Source organism: Lactuca saligna, chromosome 7, assembly GCF_052625555.1.
Source record: "Lactuca saligna cultivar CGN05327 chromosome 7, ASM5262555v1, whole genome shotgun sequence".
Lineage (NCBI taxonomy): Eukaryota > Viridiplantae > Streptophyta > Magnoliopsida > Asterales > Asteraceae > Lactuca > Lactuca saligna.
In genome coordinates, this window is record NC_136423.1 from 27,575,783 (window position 1) to 27,591,495 (window position 15,713).

The window sequence follows — 15,713 nt, forward strand, 5'->3', positions numbered from 1 at the left end:
CCAGAGAGGCAAAACGTGAATCCAAAGATTTGAGAAATGAAGTGGATTCAGTTTTGAGGTCAGTGCGCAGAGCCTCAAATTTAGTGGTTTCATCCTGAAGGGTAGCCTCGAAATAGTCTACAGACGCTTGAAATTTGGCCGCACTAGAGTCAGCATGAGCTTTTAGAGAATCAAGAAAGATCTGAGTTGTGTGAACAACCTCAGAAACTTCCTTGGTGGCTTTTGAGCATGAAGCAGCTGAGTTATCTATGGCGTCAGTTGAACGATCCAAGGCGTGGGTGATTTGGTAAGTTGGGGAGATGTAGGTGGAGAGGGTGATTTGGGAATTTGAGGAGATGCTGGTGAAGATGGTTGTTGAGGAGACTGAACAGGTGTGGTTTCAGTTTGAGGTTCAGCAGCTTCTGTTTCTGATGGTGCATTCGGTTCTAATTCAGAAGAAGGAGACCCTTTGGCTCTTTTAGCCATCTTCTTTACCTTTTTCGATTTTGATTGAGAAGGTGCCTCTACCTCAGATTTGCGTTTGGAGGACCTTCTCTTTCTCTCCTTCTTTGGTGCGGTTTCTTTCTTCTCCGCTTTCTCCTTTTTGCTCGCTCGCTTGCCACGGTTGGCAGGTTGATCAAGGGCATCGAGAGCAGCACGTTGTTCCTCAGACAGAACCCTAGGAGGCAAGGGTGTTCTGGTGCTGTAGTCAGTCATGATTTTGCTGTGTGGCGTGACGCACCTGTACATGGACTCAGGGATCAGTCCATAGTGAGAAAACTTACTTGGATCGGAGACTATGATCTTCTTGGTGTGGTAAGTGGCAATTGAAGCCGTAAGAGCATCCTTCATTACTGGGATGTCAAGGGAATCCATGGCCCTTCTGGTAATAAGCGTCTAAAACCTGCCGCACGATATCTCGGAGTACCTGGTAGTTGTGTTGAGACTCTGAACAACTTGAGCCCATATTATGGACCCATAATCGAGATTAATACCGTTGTAAAGACCATACAAGATGGTCAGAAACCCTTTGCTTGTGGTGTCAGAACCACCACATCTCTCCGCTAAACCCTTAATTAGAAGGGTAAGCAATCCGTTCCATTGAGTCGGAAGACAGGATTTCTTGACCTTAGCAATGGAGGTAAGAACATCCGTATACCCCATCTCATACATCATTGAAAAAAGTTGCGCCGTGGAGATGAAGTCCGGTGAGATCACGGAGGAGTCGACGGCAAGCCCTAGAAGAGAGCAAAACCGTGTTTTGGACACCGAGGTTTTCTTGTCGTGAATGGTGAAGAAGATGCGGTCTTTATGTTTGTCGAAGTTGGCCGTTGTGTAGACTTGGGATAGTAGGGACATGGGAACAGCCTCCACTTGCGTCAGTGCCAACAACAATGGGGAATATTTGAGGCATTCCACCACGTATAGCATGTATGATTCATAAAGGAATGGGGTCATCTCTATGATCAAATTCTGATTAGGTTTGATTGAGAGCAAAGAGGAGGATGCAGATTGATCTTGTGCGGAAGAAGAAGTCGTCATTGTTGAGTTGTGGAAGAAGATGAACAGTGGTAACTTTTTCAGAGAGAGAATTCTTGAGAGGTAAATGCCAAAGAACACGATCACGCCTTATTTATACCGTTCTTAGGAGAGAGAAAATCGTGATGATGAAGAAACCAAAACGTCGGCTGAAAAAGCGCGATTGGAAGTTATGGTGTATCCCAGGAATCCGTCAGCACACGTGGGTGTGAAACGAATCATTTGCACGCACCCAAATCCTTTTCGTACCGTTTAAATTCCTTGTGCCCTTGTTTGGTTACAACTGAAACTTAAAACCACATACCTAACAGCAATTTAGAATGTTGGAAAAATTAATTTTCGTGTATAAGAGTGTGAAAGATAAAGAAGTAAATCAAAGGTGTTTGGGATGTGAGTGTTGTCTAGTAAGAAGACAGAAAGCGGAAGATTCCGGGCAAGAATCGCTTCCTTCAAAGCCAAGAGTGACCTGAAGTGCTTGTGTGGTTTCCCGAGAAATACGATCAGTTGTCTTTGAAGAAACAATGAAAGGCATCTTTTGATAATCGCTGAATGGTGGCTGAACTCAAACCAAGCATCAAGTCTTAACATAAAACTGAATGTTGGTAGAGTTACCTGTGAGACCGATGAGATCTGTTGAATAGGTAGGTGGGAAGTATTTCGTGACGTGAATGGTATAGACAGAAATCTCAAGAAAAAATTAAACTGGACCTCTTTGGGAAGAAATGTCTTAGGTGGAGACAATTTCATAAAAGATCACACAGAAAGAAAAAGAGATTTCCAAGTAATAGCTTGAGTTTATCACTCACCGTCAATTCATATTAGGTGTTGGATTTTGGGTTTCACTTAGAACGTGGTAAACGAATCTAAGATCATAAACACAGATGTTGTGCAACCATAAGCCTCAGTGGTAAAGACCGAAAGCATCAATGGTTACTTTGGGGAATCGAAGGTAAATGAAGAAGATGAGGAGAGGGTTAAGAGACCGAACGTACCTTCTGCTACAGAAATGGGACAAAGTAGAGCAACTCATGTTTCAGATGAGTAGAGGAAGGTAGCTCTAGACCGAGTGTGAGAGAATAGCCTGATTGGGAAGAAACGATAGGTGTTGATCGAATCATTAAGGCATGCTCGAGGTCATAGAGGCTTGCGACAACATACAGCAGCATGCTTCTAGGGACGTCTAACTAGTCTGATAAAGAAAAAACATACCTGGGTAAACACTATAGAAGGAGATGCTTGTATTCACCTGTGCAAAACGTACACCGACTAGAAAGATAAAATGTTTTTGTAATTTTGGAATTTTCTGAAAAATAAATAAAAACAGAAAGATAAAATGTTTTTGGAATTTTTGAATTTTCTGAAAAATAAATAAAAACAGAAAGATAAAATGTTTTTGGAATTTTGGAATTTTCTGAAAAATAAATAAAAACAGAAAGATAAAATGTTTTTGGAATTTTGGAATTTTCTGAAAAATAAATAAAAACAGAAAGATAAAATTTGTACAACAAAAAAAAAATTAGGAAGCAGAGATAGATCGATCGATCTGAGTATTTCGGCGATAGATTCAGAATCGAGAAGAACTGAGCGGTCTATCTTGGTCGGTTCCGTAAATCTTTTAGAGCAGAGAGAGAGACCGAGCGTGCTGTTTGCTTGAGCGCCTTTAAATTACTGGGACAGAGAGGGGCCGAGCGGTCTGGTTGTTTCGGTTCCTTTATTTTACCAGAGCAGAGAGTGACCGAGCAGTCTGGTTGTTTCGGTTCCTTTATTTTACCAGAGCAGAGAGTGACCGAGCGGTCTGGTTGTTTCGGTTCCGGTAAAGTGCCAGAGCAGAGAGCAAAAGAGCGGTTTGTTTGCTTTGGTTCCTTGATTCTTAAATAGAGATTTGAGGATTTGGGACCGACTCTGCAACCATCATACCCAAGCCTTGCAATATTTGATTGAATGATGCTTCAGGAAGAGCTTTTGTAAAGACGTCAGCCAGTTGATCAGTGGTTCTTACGAAGTGAACTTCGATGTTTCCATCTTCCACGTGGTCTTTGATGAAGTGATACCTCAGTGCTATGTATTTGGTTTTGGAGTGTTGCACTGGGTTATGACAGATCCTAATTGCACTTTCAGAGTCACAATATAGTGGGATCTTCTTCATATTGAGTCCGTAGTCTCGAAGTTGACTTTGGATCCAAATCACTTGTGATGTGCAGGATGCAGCTGCAATGTATTCTGCTTCGGCAGTAGACAACGACACGCACGTTTGTTTCTTGGATTGCCAACTGACTAACTTCCCGTCAAGAAATTGACAGCCACCAGTTGTGCTTTTACGGTCGAGTCCACATCCTCCAAGGTCAGCATCAGAATAGGCTTGAACAAAGAAGCCTGAGTTGGATGGATACCATAGACCTAAGGAGGTGGTTCGCTTGAGATATCGTAAGATGTTCTTCACTGCAAGCATGTGAGGTTCGCGTGGGTTTGCCTGAAATCGAGCACAATAACACACAGAAAACATTATATCATGTCTGCTAGCAGTTAGATACATTAGTGAGCCAATCATTTGACGATAGAGCGTGATATCGACAGCCGGTTTGTCTAGGGATGGGGTAAGCTTGGTGCCGAATGCCATTGGGACTTTGACTTTTGTGTCTCCCATCATACTAAACTTTGCTAGGAGAGTCTTCATGTAAGCTTCCTGATTAATAAAGATGCCTTCGGGTCCCTGTCTTATGTTTAAACCAAGGAAAAAGTTAATAGGACCCATTGAGCTCATTTCAAACTTAGTCTCCATTAGCTTTCTGAATTCAGCTGTTAAGCTGAGATTCGTGGAGCCAAAGATGATGTCATCGACATAAATTTGAACTATCATAAGGTGGTTACCTTCCTTTTTGCGAAAGAAGGTTGGGTCAACCGAACCTTGTTTAAATTTAGACATCTTTAAAAATTTTGTAAGCGTTTCATACCAGGCCCTCGGAGCTTGCTTGAGGCCGTACACAACTTTGTCCAGAATATAGCAATGATTTGGATGCTTTTCGTTCACAAACCCAGGAGGTTGCTCCACGTACACAGTTTCTTCGAGTTCTCCATTGAGAAATGCACACTTGACGTCCATTTGGAAAACCTCAAAGTTCTTATGAGCAGCATAAGCCAGAAATATTCTAACAGATTCTAGCCTAGCTACTGGAGCGAAAGTCTCTTCATAGTCTATCCCTTCCTCCTGACAGTATCCTTTTACCACCAGACGAGCCTTGTTCCTTATAACATTACCTTCCTTGTCCATTTTGTTCCTAAAGACCCATTTGAGACCAACAACCGAAGCATTTGGAGGAGTTGGAATGAGGCGCCAGACTTTGTTCCTTTCAAATTCGTTCAGTTCGTCTTGCATTGCTTGAACCCAATCAGAGTGATCTAGGGAAGTATTAACTGTCTTTGGTTCAACTTTTGATATGAATGAGTTAAACATACAAAAATCAACCTTTGAAAATAAGGATGTCTGTTTTGCCTTCAGTTGTGATCGGGTCAGAACCTTTTCAGAAACATCGCCAACTACTTGAGAGACAGGATGATCGCTGGTCCATTTGATAAGAGGAGGGTAATTCGCATCAAAGGTTGGATCTAGTTCAGCATTGATCATTTCTTCTGGCTCAGATTGGCTATCGTAACCGAGCATCATATCATTATGTTCCCCCTCAATTGATGAGCTTTGAGAAACCTGAAGTTCTGGTGTTTCTTGTGGTACTGAGCTTCCATGTGCTGAAGCACCTTCGGTTGGAGAAGTACCTTCGGTTGATGAAGGACCTTCGGTTGAAGTTGTAGAATTGGGCTCCCCCTGGACTTGTGAGCTTGGCTCCCCCTCGACTTGTGGGCTTGGCTCCCCCTCGACATGAGAGCTTGGCTCCCCCTCGACAGAATCGTTGTTGGATGGAGAGGCGTTAGGGGTTGATTCTCCTTCATGCATTCTTCTTGCAGCATCTTCGACAATCTGCTTCATGTGATCAACTTTGTTGTCTGCTGCACCTGCTTCGGAGAGTGAAGCTTTCTCTGGTTCGTCAAAGAGCTCCAGAAATGTCTCGTATAAATTGGCGACCGAAACTGTGACTTTGTTAGTTAGAGGAAAGATTTCCCTTGCGGTGTCTTCTTTGGCCTGCAGCTTCTTGACATAGGTATCGTCAAAGGTCACATAGTATGTTTCTTCAATCCTTCTCGAACGCTTGTTTAGGACCCTGTACGCCTTGGATGTGAGAGAGTAACCCAGAAAAATTCCCTCGTCAGCTTTGACATCAAACTTGTTGCGGTGTTCTTTAGAATTAAAGATGAAACACCTTGAGCCGAACACATGGAAAAATTTCACATTGGGCTTTCTGTTGTTCAGTATCTCATATGGAGTGAGCTTGAACCTCTTGTTGAGATAGGACCTGTTCTGTGTAAAACAAGCAGCCGAAATAGCATCAGCCCAAAAATAAAGAGGTAAGGAAGCGAAACTTAGCATAGTTCGAGCAGCTTCACACAAAGATCGGTTTCGTCTTTCGACTATTCCGTTCTGTTGCGGTGTGTAGGGAGCTGAAAAATTGTGACTAATTCCCTTTTCTGCAAGAAATTCTTCAAACTCCCTGTTCTTGAATTCGAGACCATTATCGCTTCTAATGTTGCGAACAACTTTCTTGAGCTGTACTTCAATTTGCTTGATAAACACTTTCAGCTTCTGAGTCGCTTCAGATTTGAGCTTTAAAAAGAACACCCATGTAAATCGTGAAAAGTCATCAATAATAACAAGAATATACTTGCTACCACTGATGCTTTCGATAGATGAAGGACCACACAAATCGATATGAAGTAATTCGAGTGGTTCAACAACTTTTGTGTTGATTATAGATGGGTGACTTTGACGACTCTGCTTCCCCATTTCGCATGCAGCACACAGTTGATCTCTGTCGAACTTGAGCAATGGAAGACCCCTAACATGACCTCCAGTGACAAGTCAGTTGATATCTTTAAAATTGAGATGAGATAATCTTCGGTGCCACAACCAGCTTTCATCGGATTGAGCTTTTGACAACAAGCATATAGCTGGGTTTCCTTTGATGGGTTTAAGGTTTAAGGGAAACATTTCACCCTTTCGATCTGACTTGAGAATCACTTTCTTTGTCTTTTTCTCTATGATTTCAGAACCTTCATCATCGAACGAGACTTTGAGACCTGTTCCTCCAACAAGCTGAGATACACTAATGAGGTTGTGTTGGAGTCCTTCCACATAAGCCACCTTCCTTATAGTAAAGTCCCCATTTGTTATCATCCCGTATCCCTTTATGGTGCCGAAGGAATTATTTCCAAACTTGACGTTGCCACCATTTGCAAGAGACCTGTATTCCCTAAGCTCCTCTTTCCTCCCTGTCATGTGACGTGAGCAGCCACTATCGATGTACCATTCTTCGTCGAACTGCTTGTCACTTATAACCTGCAAAAATTAGGCAGATTTAGGAACCCAAAGTTTCTTGGGTCCACATGAGCTTTGCATGGGAACGGGAACAGTAAGAGAGATGTCAACAAGATAAGTTCGTTTTATAAGAGTTGTTTCATCTTTTCTTTTAATGGTAAAAACTTTTATTTTGTTAGGATTGGGTGTGGTCGGTTTGGACTCTGGTTTGGATTCATTGACCTTCTGCTTTCCCTTTTGTTCAGCTGATGAATGAGATTTTTGAGAACAAGCGGAATTAGCTTTAGAGCAAGATGGAGACGAATTGGAGGAAGTAGAAGAATTAGAAGAACGAGAAGAATTAGAACAAGAGGGTTTGGATTGAGAGGATTTCCTGGCTGGAGACTCTAGGTGCCCTTTTTGCTTTTGACCGTTGGAGGGACTGACCTTAGAGTTTTGTTCTCTTTTGACTTCAAAACCGAACCTTTGCGTTCGGTTGGAGCTGTCTTTGGAACCGAACCTTGGCTTTCGGTTTTTGTGACTTTCAAGCTTTCCTACAGGATTGTTTTCATACTTCAGATTCTTGTCTTGGTGTGAGAAATATGCATTTTGGGAATGCCAGAATTGTTTCCTTTCAGAAAGGTTCTTCCTGTATCTATTGTTCCTTTCTCTCTTCCTATTCCTCATCTGTGAAGGTTGATGATGAACATTTGCTTTCGATTTCGGTGTCTCCTCGGCTGGTTCCTTTTGAACTGCTGGAGTTTTACTTTGAGCCGAAGGAGCAGAGGGAATATCTTCCTTTACCGAACGATCATCCTTCTGAGGAATATCTTTTGTACCACTGGTACTTGGCTCATCGAAATTGTCCGGCTTATTCAAGGGTTCAGGTATGTATCTTCCTTTGCTCTTCCAGGAGGTTCTTTCAGATAAACCAATGGTTTCGTTTGCATTATCTATTGGAGCTTCCCAGAGGTATTCATCGCAGCCATCAGCATTGTCTTTGTTTACAATAGCTGTGAGTTCAGCTGTTTGATGTTCGGTAACTCCTGGCACCTTGTATACTTGATTCGGAGTGGTCCTGACCTTTTGATACACAACTGCTTTCTCAACTAATAATGGGGACTTTTGATGGGACAACCGAGCGAACTCCACTGAATTTTCAGAAATAAGATTCTTGTGGTTTTCAGGTTCGGTTTTAATAAATTATGAGCAGTCAACCGTGTCCTCTACAGAAATTTCACTCATGTTTTCATCCTCGTTAAGCTCAGATGCATTTTCAACATCAATTTTGTTTTCTGAGCTTACGTTGGCGTTTAAAGAGTCAAATTTTTGCATGGTTTCGGTTCTCAGTTTAAGTCTGTCATTTTCATCCAAAAGATTTTTAAGCATGTCCTTGTGGTCTTTGGATTTAATGAAGGACTCAATTTTGTCCAGTCCATACATGTAGGTCGGATTGACATCATCAGACGATATCACACTCTCACAATTGTAGGCTTCGGCATCGATTTCATCTTCCTTAAACTCTAGGAAGGGCAAAATCATGCGGTGGATCTTTTGGCCTACTTCACAATCCAAGTGAAGCTGAGTAATATTAGAATACAAACGTTTAGCAATTAAACAAAAAACATTCCGCTGTTTTAACAATTTTAAATTGTCTCTTTGCAAATAAATGTTTTCATCTTTAACTTTGACTAATTCCGACTCCTTTAACTCTATCCACATTCTCCGCTCCTCACTCTTCGATGCCACCCTGCTCAATTGATCAGTTAGGTTAGAATTGGTGACTCGAGTTTGAGTTAAGCTACTATCTAGATGAGAAATTCTTGTATTAACGTTTTTTAGTTCTTTCTCATATGAGGATGAGGGTACTTTGCATGAAATAAAGACAGATTGTACCTTCTTTATCAGTTCATCGAGCTCACTGAACTGTTGGCTAAGTGGTTTGGCCGCAAAACACATATCCTCCTGTATCTTTGGTCCATCACTTCCTCCATCGGTGTTGTATCCCCTCATTTGAGATACGTCAGTCACCATGAAGCATCTTCCTCCACTGCTTTCCTCCTTAGCCACATAAGCCTTTCCATGGGTAGGCTTCCTCACTTCATCGTCTTCTGAGTCGGTAGACCAAACTTCCGTGCTACCGAACTCGTCACCTTTAATCAAACCCTGCACAATAAGAGCATTAACAGAAGGATTAGCGGTAGACTTCTTCTTTCTTAGTTCGTCCAATCTTTTCTGCAACACAGCTTCCTCATCATTTCCATCATCTTTTTCAGCCATCTTCTTAAGGACACAGTCCTTGGCATAGTGGTTTTTCCCACCACAGTAGAAACAGCTTACTCCGGAATCGCCATCCACCTTTGGTTCCTTCTTGTGCTCCTCAGCCTTCGGTTCATTATTCACTTTTTCAGAGTTGTAACTCCCCTGCCAGTTTCGGTTTTTGTTGCTGGGGAATCTCTCTTTATGAACCTCTTGGGATTAGACACCATCATGGCGTAATCCTCAGACGTGAGATCATATTCCTCCAGGTTAAGGTCTTCATCTTCCATCACAGCTTTACTTTTAGATAGGAGGGCCAACGAACCAAGACTAGAAACGACGTCCTTTTCTTGCATCACAATCTTCTCTTGGGACTTAAGAATACCCACCAGTTTCGCCAAAGAGTATGATTTAAACTGCTCATGAGCTTTGACTGTGGAAACTACTGCTCTCCATTCAGATCTCAATCCGTTCAAGAAAGTAACTTTCTGTTCGATAAGCTTCCTTTCAATATCGTGTTTGATCATCTTGCTGAGAAGATGATTGAAGCGATCAAACGTCTGGGTCACCGTTTCTTCAGCTCCTTGCCTGAATTCTCCAAACTCAGATAAAAGCAAAGTTTGAATAGAATGTTCAAGATCCTCGTATGTAGAGTACAGTTCACGAAGTCTATCCCAAACTTCCTTTGCCGTCGTGCATGAGCTAACCAACCTGAATGTGTCAGACTGAAGGGCGAATCTGATCAACCTTAATGCCTTGATATTGCACTGGAATTTATCCTTTTCATCTTGTGCAATGTCCTTCACGTCCTTTAGCAGATCATTGTACTCCTTTTGTGTCTTGATGATTCTGGACGATGCAGAATGAGAAAACGGTCCATTGGTGATGGCTTCCCATATGAGATACCCATTATCCTCCGATCCAATCACGTAGTCTTCAAAGTGATGCGCCCATACTTCATAGTCATGGGTGTATAAGATTGGAATCTTTGTCGTCGAACCGATGCTGTTGGAAATATTAATAAGGTTTGATTGCGTGGCGTCCATTATGATCGTAAAAACCTGTTCAAAGATCAGACTTGTAATAAAGCAGATTAGGGCAAAACAATAAATATCAAGATACGTCAATAAAGAGATGACGGCTCAATAAATATTGATAATTGCGGAAAAACCCTAATGGAAACCTTTTTCACAGAAAAGATGTGTATCGATTACACAGCCTCCCGCTCTGATACCAATTGATGTGATTATACTTAACCTTTAATCTATAAAGATCGATTAGATCTTGAACAAGTAAAGATCGATTAGATCTTGAACAAGTATGTAAATATAAAACTAAATGAACGCAATAATAAGAACAAGTCAAGAATGAATCAAACGAGTCGAATGATTAAACAAAATCCTCAGAAGAGCTCGATTAAGAACATCAACTGTAGAGGATTGGAAGGTTACAGCAATGATCAAAGAAGCCTGTTATCGTCTTGATGTATCGCTATTTTCAGATCTATAAAACCTTAACCTAATATGCATGCAAGCGTAAATTTATATACAAAACATAAAAGGTTCATAGTTGGACAGGCCCAAACCGGAATACAAAGTAACATAATCTGTCGAGCCCAAAAGACGCAATCTTCAATATAATTTTCAGCCCAACACTTAGGCAGAGGTTATGCGAGGCTCCGATTCTTTCCTTGCCAAAGGAAATAGAGGATTTTGTAGTCTACTGTGTTGCCTCAATCACAGGTATGAGAGCAGTGTTGATGCAGCAGGGGGATGTGATAGCTTACGCCTCGAGACAGTTGAAGCCTCACGAGGCTAACTATCCTACGCACGATTTAGAGCTGGGGGCAGTTGTGTTTGCCCTCAAGATTTGGAGACATTATCTTTATGGGGTCCGTTGTACCATCTACACGGATCACAAGAGTTTGAGATACCTTATGGATCAGCCGAGTCTAAACATGAGGCAGAGGAGATGGTTGGATGTGCTGAAGGATTATGATTGTGAAATCCTTTTCCATCCAGGGAAGGCCAACGTAGTGGCCGATGCCTTGAGTCGAAAGGTGATAGTAGCCCCTATCAGAGACTTATGTTTGAGGATGACAGTGATCACTCCGTTGTTGGAATGGATCAGGGAGGCTCAGGTTGAGGGCCTCAAGGAAGAGAAGCAGAAATGTGAGAGCATTGTGGGCCGAGCAGCTGCGTTCGATTATGATAGTCGGGGGTTGTTGACCCTTCATGGGAGAGTGTGGGTACCGTACGGAGGCGGAGTACGGCAGGTGTTGATGGACGAGGCTCATAAGTCTCGATTTTCTATCCATCCAGGGGCAACAAAGATGTATAGAGATCTTCGACCCAATTATTGGTGGCCCTGCATGAAGCGGGATGTTACTTGGTATGTAGAGAGGTGTTTGACATGCAGGATGGTCAAGGCTAAACATCAGAGGCCTCACGGCAAGATGCAGCCATTAGACATTCCCGTGTGGAAATGGGAGGACATCACCATGGATTTTATCACTAAGCTTCCCAGGACCGCACGAGGGGTAGCTTCGATTTGGGTGGTAGTGGATCGATTGACGAAGAGTGCTCATTTCATACCGATCCAGGAGAGCATATCAGCGGAAAAGTTAGCCGATATCTATGTGCGGGAGATATTTGCACGTCATGGAGTGCCGATATCAGTGGTGTCAGACCGAGACGTCCGTTTTACATCCAGATTCTAGAAGCGGTTCCATGACGAGATGGGTACTCGTCTTCATTTCAGCACCGCTTTCCGCCCTCAGACGGACAGGCAGAGTGAGAGGACGATTCAGACTCTCGAGGACATGCTCCGAGCATGTGTTCTAGACTTTGGGGGTAGTTGGGATACGTATCTTCTGTTAGCGGAATTTTCATATAACAATAGTTATCATGCGAGTATTGATCGACCTCCCTTTGAGATGCTTTATGGGAGGAAGTGGAGGACCCCGATTTGTTGGGGCGAGGTCGGTCAGCGGGTTATTGGGAGCACGGAGGTGGTGCGCAAGACGACCGAGTTGATTCAGCAGGTTCGTGGTAGACTGCAGACTGCGCAGAGTCGGCAGAAGAGCTATGCCGATAGGAGGCGTTCAGATTTAGAGTTCCGGGTAGGCGACATGGTCCTTCTGAAGGTCTCACCTTGGAAAGGTGTCATCAGGTTTTGGAAGAGGGGAAAGTTGGGCCCCAGGTTCATTGGTCCTTTCAGGGTTTTGGCCCGGGTGGGTCGGGTTGCTTATCGGTTGGATCTTCCGGCAGAGCTTAGCCAGATCCACAACACTTTCCATGTGTCTCAGTTGAGGAAGTGTTCGGTGGATGAGTCAGCAGTTGTTCCTTTAGAGGATATTCAGGTCGACAGCAACTTGAATTATATTGAGAGGCCAGTCGCGATTCTGGATCGGAAGGCAAAGACCTTGAGGAACAAGGTAATTCAGCTAGTGAAGGTGCAATGGGAGCACCGGAAAGGGTCTGAGTGGACGTGGGAGGCTGAAGATGAGATGAGAGAACATTATCCCGAGTTATTTGCAGATTCAGCAACAGCAGACTTCGAGGACGAAGTCTCAGTTAAGTGGGGGAGAGTTGTAACGACCTGTCTCTGGTACGTTGCTTTTATAGTATTTATTTTTGAAGTTTGTAGAGGAACTCGGCGAGTCTATGTCCCGACTCGTCGAGTAGGGTCGCGTTTTTGATCAACTTATAGATCGGCGACTCGGCGAGTCCATATTCGGGACTCGGCGAGTCGGCCTGCCAGGTAGAAACCCTAAATCCCCGGGTTTGCACCCTATTTAAACCACCTTATCAGCCCCAAACTCGCCTCTTTCATCCTCAAAACGTTATCTAAGCAAACCCTAATCATCTCATTGAGTTTTTGAGCATTCTTGGTGTAATTCTTGAAGTTTTGAAGAGGAGTAGAAGGCTAAATCCAAAGAAGAAGAAGAAGATCCAAGTCCTTGCTTCCATCTCAGAGTACTTTGAGGTAATGATCAGTTTCTTTCCGTTTTGTTGATAGATTTCCCTTATAAGCATATTTAGCCCATTCTTTAGCTTGTTCATAGTAGAGAAATCAGATTGGATGGATTAGCTTTCGAATCTAGCCATGTTTCAGTTCCAAAAACTTAGATCTATCAACTTTACGGAGCCATTTTGCATGATATCCCTAGATCTACTCTTCCAAGTGCCTTTCTAGCCTTTATACCCTTTTGTATGCTTTTGTACATGTAAAGTTGGGAACTTTACGTGGTTAACCAGCCTTAGGAGCTCAGATCTATATATTGTATGCAATGGTTTTGAGCAGAATCGAGTTTTTAGAAGTTGCATGCATAAGACTCGGCGAGTCGAGTTGCGAGTCCTCGATTCTTCCCCTTTGAGTGATTCCGAGTGGGGACCAGTGAGTAGTGTATGGACTCAGTGAGTTAGAGGTTAGACTCAGCAATGGAGGGACTCGACGAGTTGTTCATACAACTTGGCAAGTCCAAGGCAATCTTCTTATGATTCAAGAACAACTCGTCGAGTTGTTCATACGACTCGGCGAGTCGGATGTAGATGACCTGAGTGTTGATATAGAATGGGAACTCGTCGAGTGTATGTCATACTCGACGAGTAGCAACGAGCAGGGTTGAGAAATGAGAGTAGGGACTCGGCGAGTTGGCTGCCCAACTCGGCGAGTCAGGTCAACTGTAAAGTTGACTTTGACCAGGAGAGTTGACTTTAGCCAAGGGTAAAAGAGTCATTTTACCCTTATACAATTATTAGTATTTTATTGAGTGTATTTGTGGAATTGTAGCCGGGGAGACACCGGAGTAGCAACAGATAGTTCCCGGAGCCACACACTCAGCAGCCAGATCACGAGGTGAGTTTCCTTTCAGTAGGAATGGGTCTAAGGCCACAATGCCGACCCGTTTAGCTAGCAGTAGTTTCTGGACTTCGGTCCGATGCAGATTCTAGTATGTTTGATGCCTTCGTGGCTCAGACAGGATTTTGTGTTATGTGTTCCGGGTTACAGCCCGATGTAGTATGGTATCTATGTGCTCATGTTAGTTGATATGCTTATGTGATGCTATGTTCAGTATGTTCCGGACTTCTGTCCGATGCAGTTAGTTCCGGACTTCGGTCCGATGCAGTTAGTTCCGGAATTTGGTCCAATGCAGGAGGCAAGGCCTCAGTAGTTCCAGATTTCGATCCGATGCAGAGGGCAAGGCCCTGGTTAGTTCCGGACTTTGGTCCGATGCAGTTTCCGGACTTCGGTCCGATGCAGTGGGCAAGGCCCAGTATGTGTTTATATGTATTATATGGTATGTGGTAGTTTGGGGGAGCTCACTAAGCTTCGTGCTTACAGTTTTAGTTTTGGTTTCAGGTACTTCCGCAAGCAAAGGGAAGAGCTCGGGTTGATGGCATCACACACACCACAATTCAGCTGTCGTGGGAGTTGTTTTGTTTTTTTATAGATGTGATTGACTCAGTCCTGATACAGTTTACTCATAACACTTTACTTTTGTTTGTGAGATATTGACGTACGAGTTTACCTTATGATTTTATCATGGTGTTTTAGTAATTATTAAACAAAAATTTTTGGGTCGTATTTTGGGATGTTTAAAAAATGGTAGTTGTAGATCTTATTTTTACCTACGCGTGGATATAAAAACATCAAAAACGGAGCTTGTATGCGAAAGTTATTGATTTTAGAAGCCGGAAGTTTGCTGTGCGAAAACGGGTGATGTGACACAATATTGGCCATTGCTTTCTCCCCAAGTCTTGCCACCAGATGGTGACATGTGGCACCAAGTTCAGCCATATTTCAACCTATAAATAGAACCTCTCCCACCCTCATTTTCTTCACACCATTCCTATTCTTTCTTCTCTTTACACTCTCTCTAAACCTCCCAAAACTCCCCTAGTGCTATAAGAAAGTCCCGGAGCGCTTGACGGCTCCGAGAAGAAGAGCTTTCGGCTCAAAAGTTCTTCCCCTGCAGAGCCCGACTTCTAGCCAAGCCCCCTCATATGTAAGATACGCCTACGCTATTTTAAATATAGTTTTTATTTAAATAAAGTAATGTTATTATGACCTTATAATAAATATTTGGGCTATTATTATAATTTATATAAGTGTCATTATAATATCTTTTTAACCACTCGCGGTACGAGGAATCTGGTTTGGAGGACCGCTTAGGTTGTTGGATTTCAGAAGCGCTTTATGCCAAAATGATCCTGCCCTCCGGTGTTCCATGTTTGGCGCATGTCTATACATACTGGGTGAAAAGTATTGTGTTAATGCTTATATAATAGTAATAATAGCTAGACTATTAATTAGTCTCGTCGAACATTAGGCTAAATTCTAGTAGTAATGAAACTATGTTTTGTCGAAGAAATTGTTTTAAGTAAACGAAGCGTTGTCCGAGTACAGAGTCACCACCTTATCAAGTGGGTGCACAGTCCCTTTGATGCACATAATTTTAATACAAGTATTGATTGAAGTATTAATTACATGTTTATGTGCGAGTTAATTGATGATGCCTGAAATACGTGTT